The sequence below is a fragment of the Biomphalaria glabrata genome, chromosome 13 (assembly GCF_947242115.1).
Source record: "Biomphalaria glabrata chromosome 13, xgBioGlab47.1, whole genome shotgun sequence".
NCBI lineage: Eukaryota > Metazoa > Mollusca > Gastropoda > Planorbidae > Biomphalaria > Biomphalaria glabrata.
Window position 1 is genome coordinate 30,301,332 of NC_074723.1, and position 11,576 is coordinate 30,312,907.

At 35.8% G+C, this 11,576-nt stretch overlaps 1 non-coding gene across 1 annotated transcript; it reads right to left on the bottom strand.

Moving 5' to 3' along the window:
* Positions 1 to 7,263: 7,263 nt before the first annotated feature.
* Positions 7,264 to 7,345, bottom strand: Trnal-uag (transfer RNA leucine (anticodon UAG)). Its single transcript has one exon. It is a non-coding gene; the product is annotated as a tRNA-Leu (tRNA).
* Between the last annotated feature and the right edge of the window lie 4,231 nt (positions 7,346 to 11,576).

An 11,576-nucleotide genomic window follows, 5' to 3' on the forward strand; every position in this document is an offset into this window, starting at 1 on the left:
GCTAGTGTTTGTATATAAGTCAGTGAGCCGTGGCATACAAAGATAAAGTGTAACTGACGACTAGTTCTAAGATTTTATTGTAATGCCGGCTAATATTAAGCTGGGATTAAATTTCATATTGTAATACCTCTTGAGCCGACGCTTACGGTGCTCACCAGGTGCACTGTTCGGCATGCGATATGAACGGAATGTTTACACGAGCAAGGAGAGCCAGTTGATGACTGCTCACGTGAAAGGTAGAAAGAGACACATCTTTGTTTTCTGATTATTCTCTCATTCTACAAACGTGGAAATCCGTAACATGATCACAATGGTGATAGGGCCAAAAAAGAAAATTAGACTGTACTGCCATTTAACGAGATTCTCAGGATCGCAGACTTTTATGCAGAGAACAGAACCAGTGAAAAGAAGAATAGGCAGACAGAGGAAACGATGTAGAATGGGCGGATGAGCGATGGAGGGAGGGTTGTGAAGGAATCATCAGTGGTGCAAAAAAGACTGCAATACAGGGTAAAGAAAAATGAATTGAGTCTTTTCATAGCCTGTTTAGAAGACCATTCAAAACACAAGTACACAAGCTTTGAAATAAATGCCATGACATTTAACTTTTGTGCGTTTATGAAATAGGTGTCTGAGTGTAGAATGTACGTTTTCTACCAGGAAAAGTGAACGGTTCTTTACTTTTTTTGTGGAACATGATAATAAGCCAACACACTTGTTTCATAAAGAATGTGTAGCTATTTAAAATAAAACAACAACATATAAACCAGATTATGAAACAAATATGACGGCATTCTTGGTTTTAGCCGCGAATAAAAGATTGTTAAACTAAGCCTAGAAATTGGAGGATCGATGGGAATATTTACCAAAAAGACAGGAAAATGACTCGGATGTAAAGCTAGCTACAATGTTGCTCATATTCTAAGTAGAGGAATGAAGCCATATCTTGTTGATATTTTAAGTAGAGAAATAAAGCCATCTTCTGACGCGGGGAAAAAAAGATACATTTCAAATATCCCATTAATTAATGAAGCACAGGATCTACGGGTTTTAAGTTAATATCGTTTTTTTAGGCCTACTTTTTTTTTCATGTGGCCCGCGACACGAGTGTCGGAAATAAAAATGACCCGCGGGTCGAATTAGGTTGGGCATCACTGGTGTAGGTGGATGCGATATGTTCAAACTGAACCTAATAGTAACAAAGTAGAACAGGATGGATAAAAAGCTAAGACTATAAATATAAAGCGAGATCAAGATAAAGAAATAAAATTCAAGCGAGAAAGATAAAAAAGAGAAAAATAAAGAAAAAACATAAAAGAAAAAAGAGAGAAAAAGATCAAAAGAAAAAAAATAAAGAAAAAAACATAAAAGAAAAAAGAGAGAAAAAGATCAAAAGAAAAAAATAAAGAGATAAAGCTAAAAAGAAAGAAAAGATGAAAAATTGAGGGCCCTAAGCCCCTAACGTAAGTAAAGATACATTTTTACAATTTTTTTTTTTGGAAAAAGGGGGGATTTTCTACACCTTGTGCCGACATTTCGGCGGGCCGGATGGACTCACGTCACGGGCCGGATCTGGCCCGCAGGCCGTACTTTGGGCATCACTGACCTACACAATGTCTATCGAACAAATGGCTAAACATCTTCTAGCAAATCTTTCAGGAGAGCCATTCAATATATTTAGTACTTTTTGGACGAGAAGAAGAAGTAAAGGAAAGATCACTTTCTTATTTCTGCGGATAGTCACCCCAAGAAAAAACAAGAGATGGGGGGAACAAGTGGGTATTCACACGTCGATAAGGATGGCTGCGCACTGGACTGTCAAATCCTGCCCGCTCCCATCCCCCTTCGTCCTGCGGGAGGTTTGGACTAGGAAGTAAACTATCGTCAACTCTGAATGAACATCTGTAAGATGTAAAACATTTTACAAGCAAACATTTTACAAACACTAAATAGCAGCACCGGACTTAACCATTGCGGGGCCAAGTTTGGGTAGGGAAGCGGACAAAAAGTGAAATTTAAGAGTTTGTATTAGAAAATAAATTCGTTTATGCATTTTATTTATTCTACGTACAGAATTACTTTACGAGCCTTGCGTGTAGCAAAGTCATACAGTATATCATAATAATTATGTTTCCTACATAGATCACGCTCAATAGCATGAATTACCAAATGTTTCAATCTATCTTTGAGAATTGTTGACCTCAAGTAATTCTTCATTAGTTTGAGGCGCGAGAAGCTTCTTTCACCAGATTCCACAATTACGGCTAATGCATAATGCCGTTTTTATTTATCGCGCGTAGGATTCCATATTGAATAACACCCCAAAATGACAAATTTTGTCTATATATGTCCGTATATGTTATGGACTTTTTCGTATATTTTGCAATTTCGGGAGATTTCCAGGAGCTCCTGGTAAATCGACAGGTGGGCGCGGAAAATATGTTTTAAGTTATAAAATGGTTTAATTTAATAATTTATACACATTGAATTAGAGCGGGTCCTATGAAAGTACGGGGCCCACTGCGGTCGCATAGGTTGCAGTGACCTAAGCCGGCCCTGCAAATTAGCGGCGTCTCGCTGGTCGACTAGTAAGAAATAATTTCACAGTTCTCCTAATAAAATGTACAATCCCTATTCACACACACAAAAAAAAAACAGATTCAAGAAGTCAGTCGAAAAATCATCAATCATAACTGGCGCTACATAACACATCAACACACCGTTTCGCCTCCAAGCATAAAGAAAATTCAGAAAGTTCTCACGTGGAAAAAATGGTCAGTCGGGGGGGGGGGGGGAAACACTTTTACAATAGTATTTTTTTAACTACTTCTAGAATCTAGATGAAGATAATCCAAACTATGATATATAGTAGTTAATTTACTTTGATTATTATACATTTAGTATTTTTGATATTTATTGGTTTTTTTTACAATTTGCATAAATTTAAATGTATGAACTCCAAAAGTAATAATAAGTAATAATATTGAGAACTGAGAAGTGCAGTATATGTCCTCGATAGTGGATTTTCCTTTGGTCTCAATTGTGTATCCTGCGGCCTTTATTTTGTCAATTAAAACATGCACAGCGTAGCAAGGTTAGGGTTAGCGGAAACCGATCTATAAGCTACCCCTCAGATGCAACAACGTAATCCCCTGCATCCAGGGCCGCAACGAGGGTTGTGGCCGCCTGAGTGCGAAATTTTAAAAATGACGCCCCCCCCCTTTTTTTTTTCTAGAAAAAGAAATGTATAGCACTTGAGCTGGACCAAAGGCACCACTTAATTTAAATCCATTTTTTATAGAACTTTTTTTTCCCTTTCATATTGTAATAACTTAAGTGAGGCAACTCAACGAGGACATTGACGTTTATTTACACTGAGACATGACAAACACAAAGGACATCTGCCTTGAGCACAGCATCTCCATATTGGCTCTAGACTTGGGCGGAAATCGTTAGTCTCAAATGTCAACATCCGACTTGTCTGGTCACTGATAGTGCGCACCTTCTTTCTGCACTATCTTGGATGGCGGTGCGCATGGCAAAGTCATAACAATATTCATACCGTTTCCGTATACCCTATGTTCTCTTAGATGTTTTATTTCCATTTTTTTTCTATTGCAAAGTCACAAAGCCCTTCTCCAGTTGTTTAAGTAATTGGGCGAAACCCCAGAAAATGTTCATGTCTTTCTACAAGAGAGGTATAAAAGCCAGAAGAAATAATGATAGTGAATAGTTCCATACGAGACTGTTTTGTTACCAGTTTTTATTTTTAACTTCTACATGCTATAGCAAGAAAGACAACTCTGTATTAAACAGTGGTATACCGAAAATAACATGAATTTCCTCCCTTGCTAGGAAAATAAGATTTGTGCAATACATGTAAGCTAACAACCTGTTCATGGAGGGAAAAAAAACTTACAGAAACCATAAAGAAAACAAAATCACAAAACATCACTAAGAAACTGTACAGGTAATGACATTTTCACAAACCCTGAAAAGGAACATGGCGACGCAGTGTACTAGATCAGAGGTTCTTAAACGCTTTTAACCAGGGAACCCTTTTAGATAATCAAAACTTGCCCACGGACCCCTAAGTGAATAAAGCTACATAAATGCATAGTATATAAATTGAAAATGTTAAAGGAGTGTTTATTAAAATTATAACTTTTGTTTCAAATAAAATGTTAACAAATTAATGACTTCGATAAGGTTAACGATATGAGTGTATGTATGTATGGCTCGATGTTTGTAAGTAGCAACAACAAATCTAAACTAGCACAAACTTCTAGTCGGTTTCTTTTTAATAGTGATGACTTTCGTAGTGGCACTGAACCCACACTCTACGAAACAAAAATATCGAAAACTGTCAACAATTTTTTTTTGTAATACAATGATTATAGCATTTACATAGCGCTACTTTCATGCTTATAGCATGCTCAGAGCGCTGTGGTCCAATCTCATTTGTGGGCGGGTGTGGGAAGGGGGTATCTGGGAGAAGGTTTATCCGTGCTGCCTTTAGGCGCTCATTAAACACAACTCTGCTCGAGTCGGGTGTCGAACCGCCCCCTTCATTACCAAGCCAGATTCTAGCGTACTTAGCCTCTCTGCCACGCATCCCACTAATGCAGAAATAAATGTATATATTTTTTAAACCAGCATTTGCACTATCCTTGTTTAAATACTGGCTTTTGTTCCTCAATAAGCTGGTCTTGTGTTGACATGGAATCATCTGTGTTTGAAATCTGACGTTGTACACACACAAAAGAGTTCCACACCCAATCATGAGTATATCGAGGTGAAGAATGAATATGGTTTAAGACAGTTTAGGTCGGCATTGAATACTACGTAATATAACAGAGATATTAATCAGTAGTGAGGAGCCAGATTATTATTAAAACTATCCGATCAGATAAACTGGCTTTTAAACGAATAATTTTAATTGTGTGTATTTTTCATCTTTCAAGGACATCCCACGATCAAATCGTGGACCCATGGGAGTCCGCGAACGACAGTTTGAGAATCGCTGAACTAAATGAAGCTGAGAGGACAAGAAAGAGCTGAGAAGCCTTTAAAAACTAGAGAGTTTTTTTGTTGTTTTTTTTTTACTGAGGGTCACCTGATGAAGATAAAGTCAACAGATTGATCTATTATACTCCCAATCAGGGTTTCGTTAACTCTTTCTCTCCGTAATTATTTACCACATTCTGGTGGAATCAACGTTGGTATCGTCAGTTAGGAGAGAAAGAGTTAAAAGGAAAGATTGAATCGATGTACAGCGACACAACAATCGTTTCAAAAAAACAAAAGAGGAAAAAAAATAATTTTCACAAATGTTTCGGATTTGTATGGACCATAGACATAAATAAATATACACTGGTCGATTAAAGAGTTTTATGAAACGAAAATTTGTGACTTGCAATTTTGTGTACTTTATTATACAGCATTTATGAGCAGTATAAAAGTTAAGTATTCATATCTATTTCAGCCATAACCTATATAAGTATTACAATATTTTCACTAGTGTTTTTTTTTTATCCATGTAGTAGCTTCTTATATTCGGCACAGCTCATCAAATTCTCCTTTTAGAAACACGTCGCTTTTTTTGTTTATAATTAATTTGTTTTTATGTTTGGAGCTAAAAACGATGTTTCGGGACAGTGCATGTCCAATTTAAGATAAGTTCCTGTATTTTTGTTCCGCTTTTCCAAAGCAGATGGCAGTTTTTTAGATTCTCGGTAACCAAGTATGTAAAGCTATTGTTTAAACCTCCCCCGGCAATTCATACGCAGATAAGGGATGAAGGCTATATTATGAGCCTGTTTGATCGTAGGCTGGTGGATCTATCAAAATAAGCTTCCAAACATCTTTAGAAAGACATTCCAATCACATTCATACTGTTAGCTGTTAAATAAAATTAAAAAAGGAGGTGTTTCAATGAATAATAATGAATTAAACACATTCTCCTATAGTGCACAAGGCAAAATCGTAATAAGAAATATTATTGGGATTAATAAATCTATGATTTTTTTCAATAAATAAATGTGACCTAGATCGAGATATCTAGAATATATAATTTATGAATGAAAGAAAAAGTGCGGGCTGCTAATTTGAAGCCAGAGACCATGCCCACTGCAGGTGATCACGCCAGGCGAGCGCTGGTGGTGAGGAGAGGTATACACTAAGCGTGTAGTGTCACAACCTATCATACAGGCAGTGGAGGGAAGGGGGAGAGAGTCATGAAAAGAATTATAAGCATCTATGGGAGGGAGGGGATGTAACAAAACGAACATCCAAATTATGAAAAGAAGAGGGTCCTTGGATGGGAATTAAAAGAAAGAGAAGTGAATACATGTAGCCTAGTTGAAAATATCATGTTTGTTACATTATAATAATTAATTTATAGATCTATAATTATATAGATTTATTTCTGTTTCTACACATAGATTATATAGGTAGGCATATATATATATATATATATATAGAGAGAGAGAGAGAGAGAGGCAATATACTATAAATACATATTGCAGAAGTGAATCTACTTCTTTTAATACAATCTAAATAATTTTTAATTAACACAGATATAATTTATTAGCAATAACATAGTGGTGTTTCTTAACGGTGCTCGATGTGTGCTGAAGGAGAAAGCACAAAAACTGCGTTTATTATAGGAGCATGAAGTGACCTGATTTATTTTAAAATAAAATCTTGACTATGAGTGGTAATTCAAAGAAACACAGCTATTTTTATAGTCCTTTAGTTGCAGAATAAGAATCTGCTTTCAGTTTTTTTGTAAGTTAAACCGTCACCAAATAAAAAAATAAAATAAAAATTTGACCTAGTTCCCGAATACGGTGTGCCTAATATAAGAATCTACTATATATATATTGTAAATAAGGAGGCAGTGTAGTTTTGCTTAATCTCTAAGAATGAAGATCATGCAATTTTTCATAATTCGGAAATCCGAATGCAATAGATATACATGTTTTCAAGTTACATGAAGTTACTTCCTTCAAGCAGTCTATATTTATTAATGTCTATGGTATGGACATATTATTAAAAATTTTTTCCTTTGTAATTAAACATGAATGTAGATCCCAGTATGTTGGGTGAAAAGCCTTACATCCAACGACGCTCCACTCCTCCACGAAGAAAAGTACTGTGATAGTAGCATAAGCTATGATTGATTGAAAAATATGTTATGTGAGGCAATCAAGTTTGTTTTTTTTTTATTTAAAAAAAAACAAAAAAAAATATAAAAAATCATGGCAGCGGTGGGATTCGAACCCACGCCTCCGAAGAGACTGGTGCCTAAAACCAGCGCCTTAGACCGCTCGGCCACGCTACCTTACAACAACTCAGCAATTTGAAACACGGCATAAAAACTAGTACAGGGTGAACAGAACTACAGCTATTTATAGCGTATTTCAGAGCGTACTGATCTATACCTACTTCCAGTACTAGATCTAGGTCTAGACTAGTCTAGATCTAGATTCTAGATAGATGTATATTATATATCAAGAACATCAACTATATGAAAACATAAGAACAAGACTAGATCTGGTCTTGTAGCTCTAAACCTAGATTAAATCTACGTCTATTAAACGAATTTTCATAATTATAGGCCTATAGAAATATAACTATTGACTATATAACACCAACAACAGACAATAACTTATAGTCTAACTATTAGTGTTTAGACTTAGTCCAGATCTAGAATCTAGATTAAGATAGTTATGATAGTAGTTAGGCGTGTGCCTAGATATAAAATATAGGCTTACCTAATCTAGACTTCTACAAGATAGTCATAGAGTCTATCTCTCTATAGTATAGATCTAATTAGTCTAATTCTAATTCTATATAGGTCAAGATCTATAGACTATAATAGTTTTAATAGACTCTAACTCTAGACTTTATCTAGCTGCTAGATGATAGCATCTATTAAAAAAAAATCCATGACATACCTATAATTATCTAGTCTAGATCTAGATAGATTGTTTTATTACCTAGTCTAGATCTAGATTCTAGACCTAGCTATATTATAGAGGTCTTATTTAATTAATTATACCTACTAAACTAGAATACACTACAGATCTAACTAGATTAGTAGGCCTATTAGCCTACTACTACTACTAGACTAGATCTATGAATGCATGACAATCTATGTAGGCCTAGATTTAGAATAAGGGAGATAGATCTTGATCTATATATTCCCTATATTCTAGCTCTAAAATATAGGCACTAGTCTAGATCCACTCAACAATCTATAATCTAAACTTGAAATACGATTTAACTACTATGATCCGATCTAAAATAATTTTGATATTGATTCTTGATATATAGATCTTTATAGGCCTATATAGAATATAGAGCCCATAGTCCACAATGATTAGCCTAATATAAAATTATATATATATAGTCTAGATCTAGACAATCTAGTCAATATATAGGCCTAGAATTTTAGATTAAGATATATATATTATTCTCACGGGTTAAATCGTGACCTCCGTGACAATGTCCAAGGCGCCGGTTAAATGCCCTGCCTCTTCATGGCGCCCGGGTGGAAACGGCCCGGGTGTATGAGGCAATTGAGGGGAGTGCCTAAGGGGGTGCGAGAGCATCGCCATTGCACTGTGCGGGGATGTAAAACATCAAGGGGCCGTTACATCAATGGCGTACCCCGCACGGTTACCCTGGTAGGCCTACAGTAGGCCTATACGAATACGAAGGGGTAACGCAGTGTTACGGCCTCCAGCCGCGTCTCTAGCCCGCGAGTCCGGAGTGTCCGTGTCCATTGGAAGTGAACGCATAAACATAACTCAAAGTTTAACCCCGAGTCTCACCCCCCCCCCCTCCGGTCGGACATGGTGGCGGGAAAGGGGAACCCGCAATCCCCCAATTCAGGCTGGTGAAAGGGAGCTTCTGCTGGCCCGTGACCTCCGTCGAAGGCGCCGGCTGGCCTTAGTGTTCCAAGTGCGACGCACAACACTACTAGACAATTACAGATATTTTATTCTAATTGACTAATTAATAGATAGGCCTATATATTTAATCTAGAATCGTTTATAGATGTAGATGGCTATTGTCTAGTAATACTAGACTATATAAACCTACTTAGATCTAGATCTATATCTAAATATAGCTCTAAATACTCCAATCACTGTTTCTATCATTATAATTATGGTATGGATCTTTAAATATAGATCAAGTTATCGTGCGGAAATAAAAATAAAATAAAGGGGGAGGGAATAAAGAGACTCTCAAGGGAGAGTACTGGAAAAAACTCGAATACCTTATAATTTTCTTTGGTTATCTTCCTTGGAGATGCGTTTACTAGGAGAATAAAATGTCTGTCGACTTATAGAATATAATTTATTGGACTCATGGGAAGGGAGTCAGTTGAGTTTTTATAAAATATAATTTGGTTAATACGAAACACATCTCCAGAGAAAAACATACAATTATAGTGAAGATACAACAAAAATAAATGAGCTTATTTAAGTAGAATGTTTGTTTTGTTTGACATGTTTCGGATGTTCCTTCAGAGTTGGAGATAGTTTACTTCATTGTACAAACCTCCCGCAGGACGACGGGGGATGGGAGCGGGCAGAGTTTGAACCCGGGACCATCGATAGATCCATACGACAGTCCACGGCCAGGCAGAACTAAATCTCTCACTAAGGTAGACTTTAATTTGCCATATTCAATAATAATAATAATAATAATAATCTTTACTGTCCGTATGGAAATATGTCTTACAATTTGTGCATTACACCAAACAAAAAACATTATAACTATAAGAAACCAAAGTGTGCATTCACACCAGACTCATTCATAATTTACATGTGACAAAGTTTATACCAGATTGTTCTTATTTAATGATTTGATTTGACGTATTTTTTTAAGGACATTAATTGACTAATTGGTTAATTTTGTAAATGGATTCATGCATTGTTAGGTACAATACACAATTGTTTGATCGGAGAATGAGTGTGGGAGAAATAATGTGTACCTACAATTATTTAAAAGGAAACCAAACCCTACATATTTAGTCAGATATGTAAAAATGAAAGATTAATGTCCCTTTTTACTATAAAAAAATATTTACTAGTAATTAATTGGCTAATCTTTTTTTAAATTGATTTATATCTTGACTATGGCAATAAATAATTGTGCAAAGTTTCAACTTGATCAGAGAATCTATGTCAGAGAAATAACGTGCACTAAATTATTTTTAATCAGACAAATAATATAAGGTTTGTAAAAGAAAATAAGCCCCGGGACCTGCAATTTGAACTTCTCTTGGCGTTTAAAGCGTAGCTTTTTTTTTTTTTTAAATCGCCAGCCAAATATTTCCACAAAATCGACCTGTAACGTCGAAATCTGAGGACAGACTTTTGATGTGGCAACGAGCTACTGGTCCTGACTGCCCCCAGATTGTACAATAAAAAAAAAAAAACTCGACCTTAATTAGTTTTATTTCAGATATTAAATAAATTGACTGGCCACGCCAAGTACAGCTCCATAAAGAGTTATGATTTCCTTTGCTGTTTTGGAGAGAAGAAATAAAGCGCTCGCACATAAACAGTAGGCTAATCATTTTTCTAAACAAAGATATTACGTTTTATTTAAAAGAGTTATGATTTTCTTTGCTGTTTTGGAGAGAAAAATAAAGCGCTCGCAGATAAACAGTAGGCTAATCATTTTTCTAAACAAAGATATTACGTTTTAATTAGAACAATTTACATTTCTAATTTTAGATTTAAACTGTACCCAATACGCTGTGCTGATAAATCTAAAGAAGAGACCAAGGTTTTAAAATTGTAACATGTTACAGTTCATTCTTTGTTACGCAGACCTCAAAAAATCAAAAAAAAAAAAATCTAGCAAACACTTGTTTGATTTCTCGTAGGTGGTAAATGTAAATCATGCAGGTGTGTATATCGTCTGACTTATGTGACCTGTAGAGTGGAGCATTCATGACAGATTGACTAACTGGGTGGACCATTAGAAATGGTAAAAGCATGGCTCATTAGAGTGTCTGGTCATGCTAATAACGAATATCCTGGGTAAAAAAACAACAACAGGGTTTTATCTCCTTTTTTTTTCTATGACTAATAAAACGTGGATGTTTTGTTGACTTCATTATTTGAACTGTAAATGTAATTTTTTAAAATTATTGGTTATTCTTCCTTTCAATGCTTCCCCCCCCCCTGAAATCTCCATAAACCTGTGGTTCTCAACCAGACGTCATTAGAACCAGCAATGGTGAGTGTGACGATCACTTGTGAGGTCCCGAACAAAACTCGATATCTTTTTACAAAGCTTATATCAACTGACTATATAACTTATATAATACAGACGTTACTTCAAAAAAGAAGATGATTACGTCCTACGTGTCATACATTTAGTCATGCATATTAACCAATGACTTAAATTCTGCTAAGTCACTGGTTTTCCTGGCTAGCTCAGGCAACCCATTCCATGCTCTAATAGCACTAGGGAAGAAGGAGTATTTGTACAAATTTGTCCTAGCATATGGGACGAGGAGTGTGCCTTTATCTTTGTGTCTTTCAGAG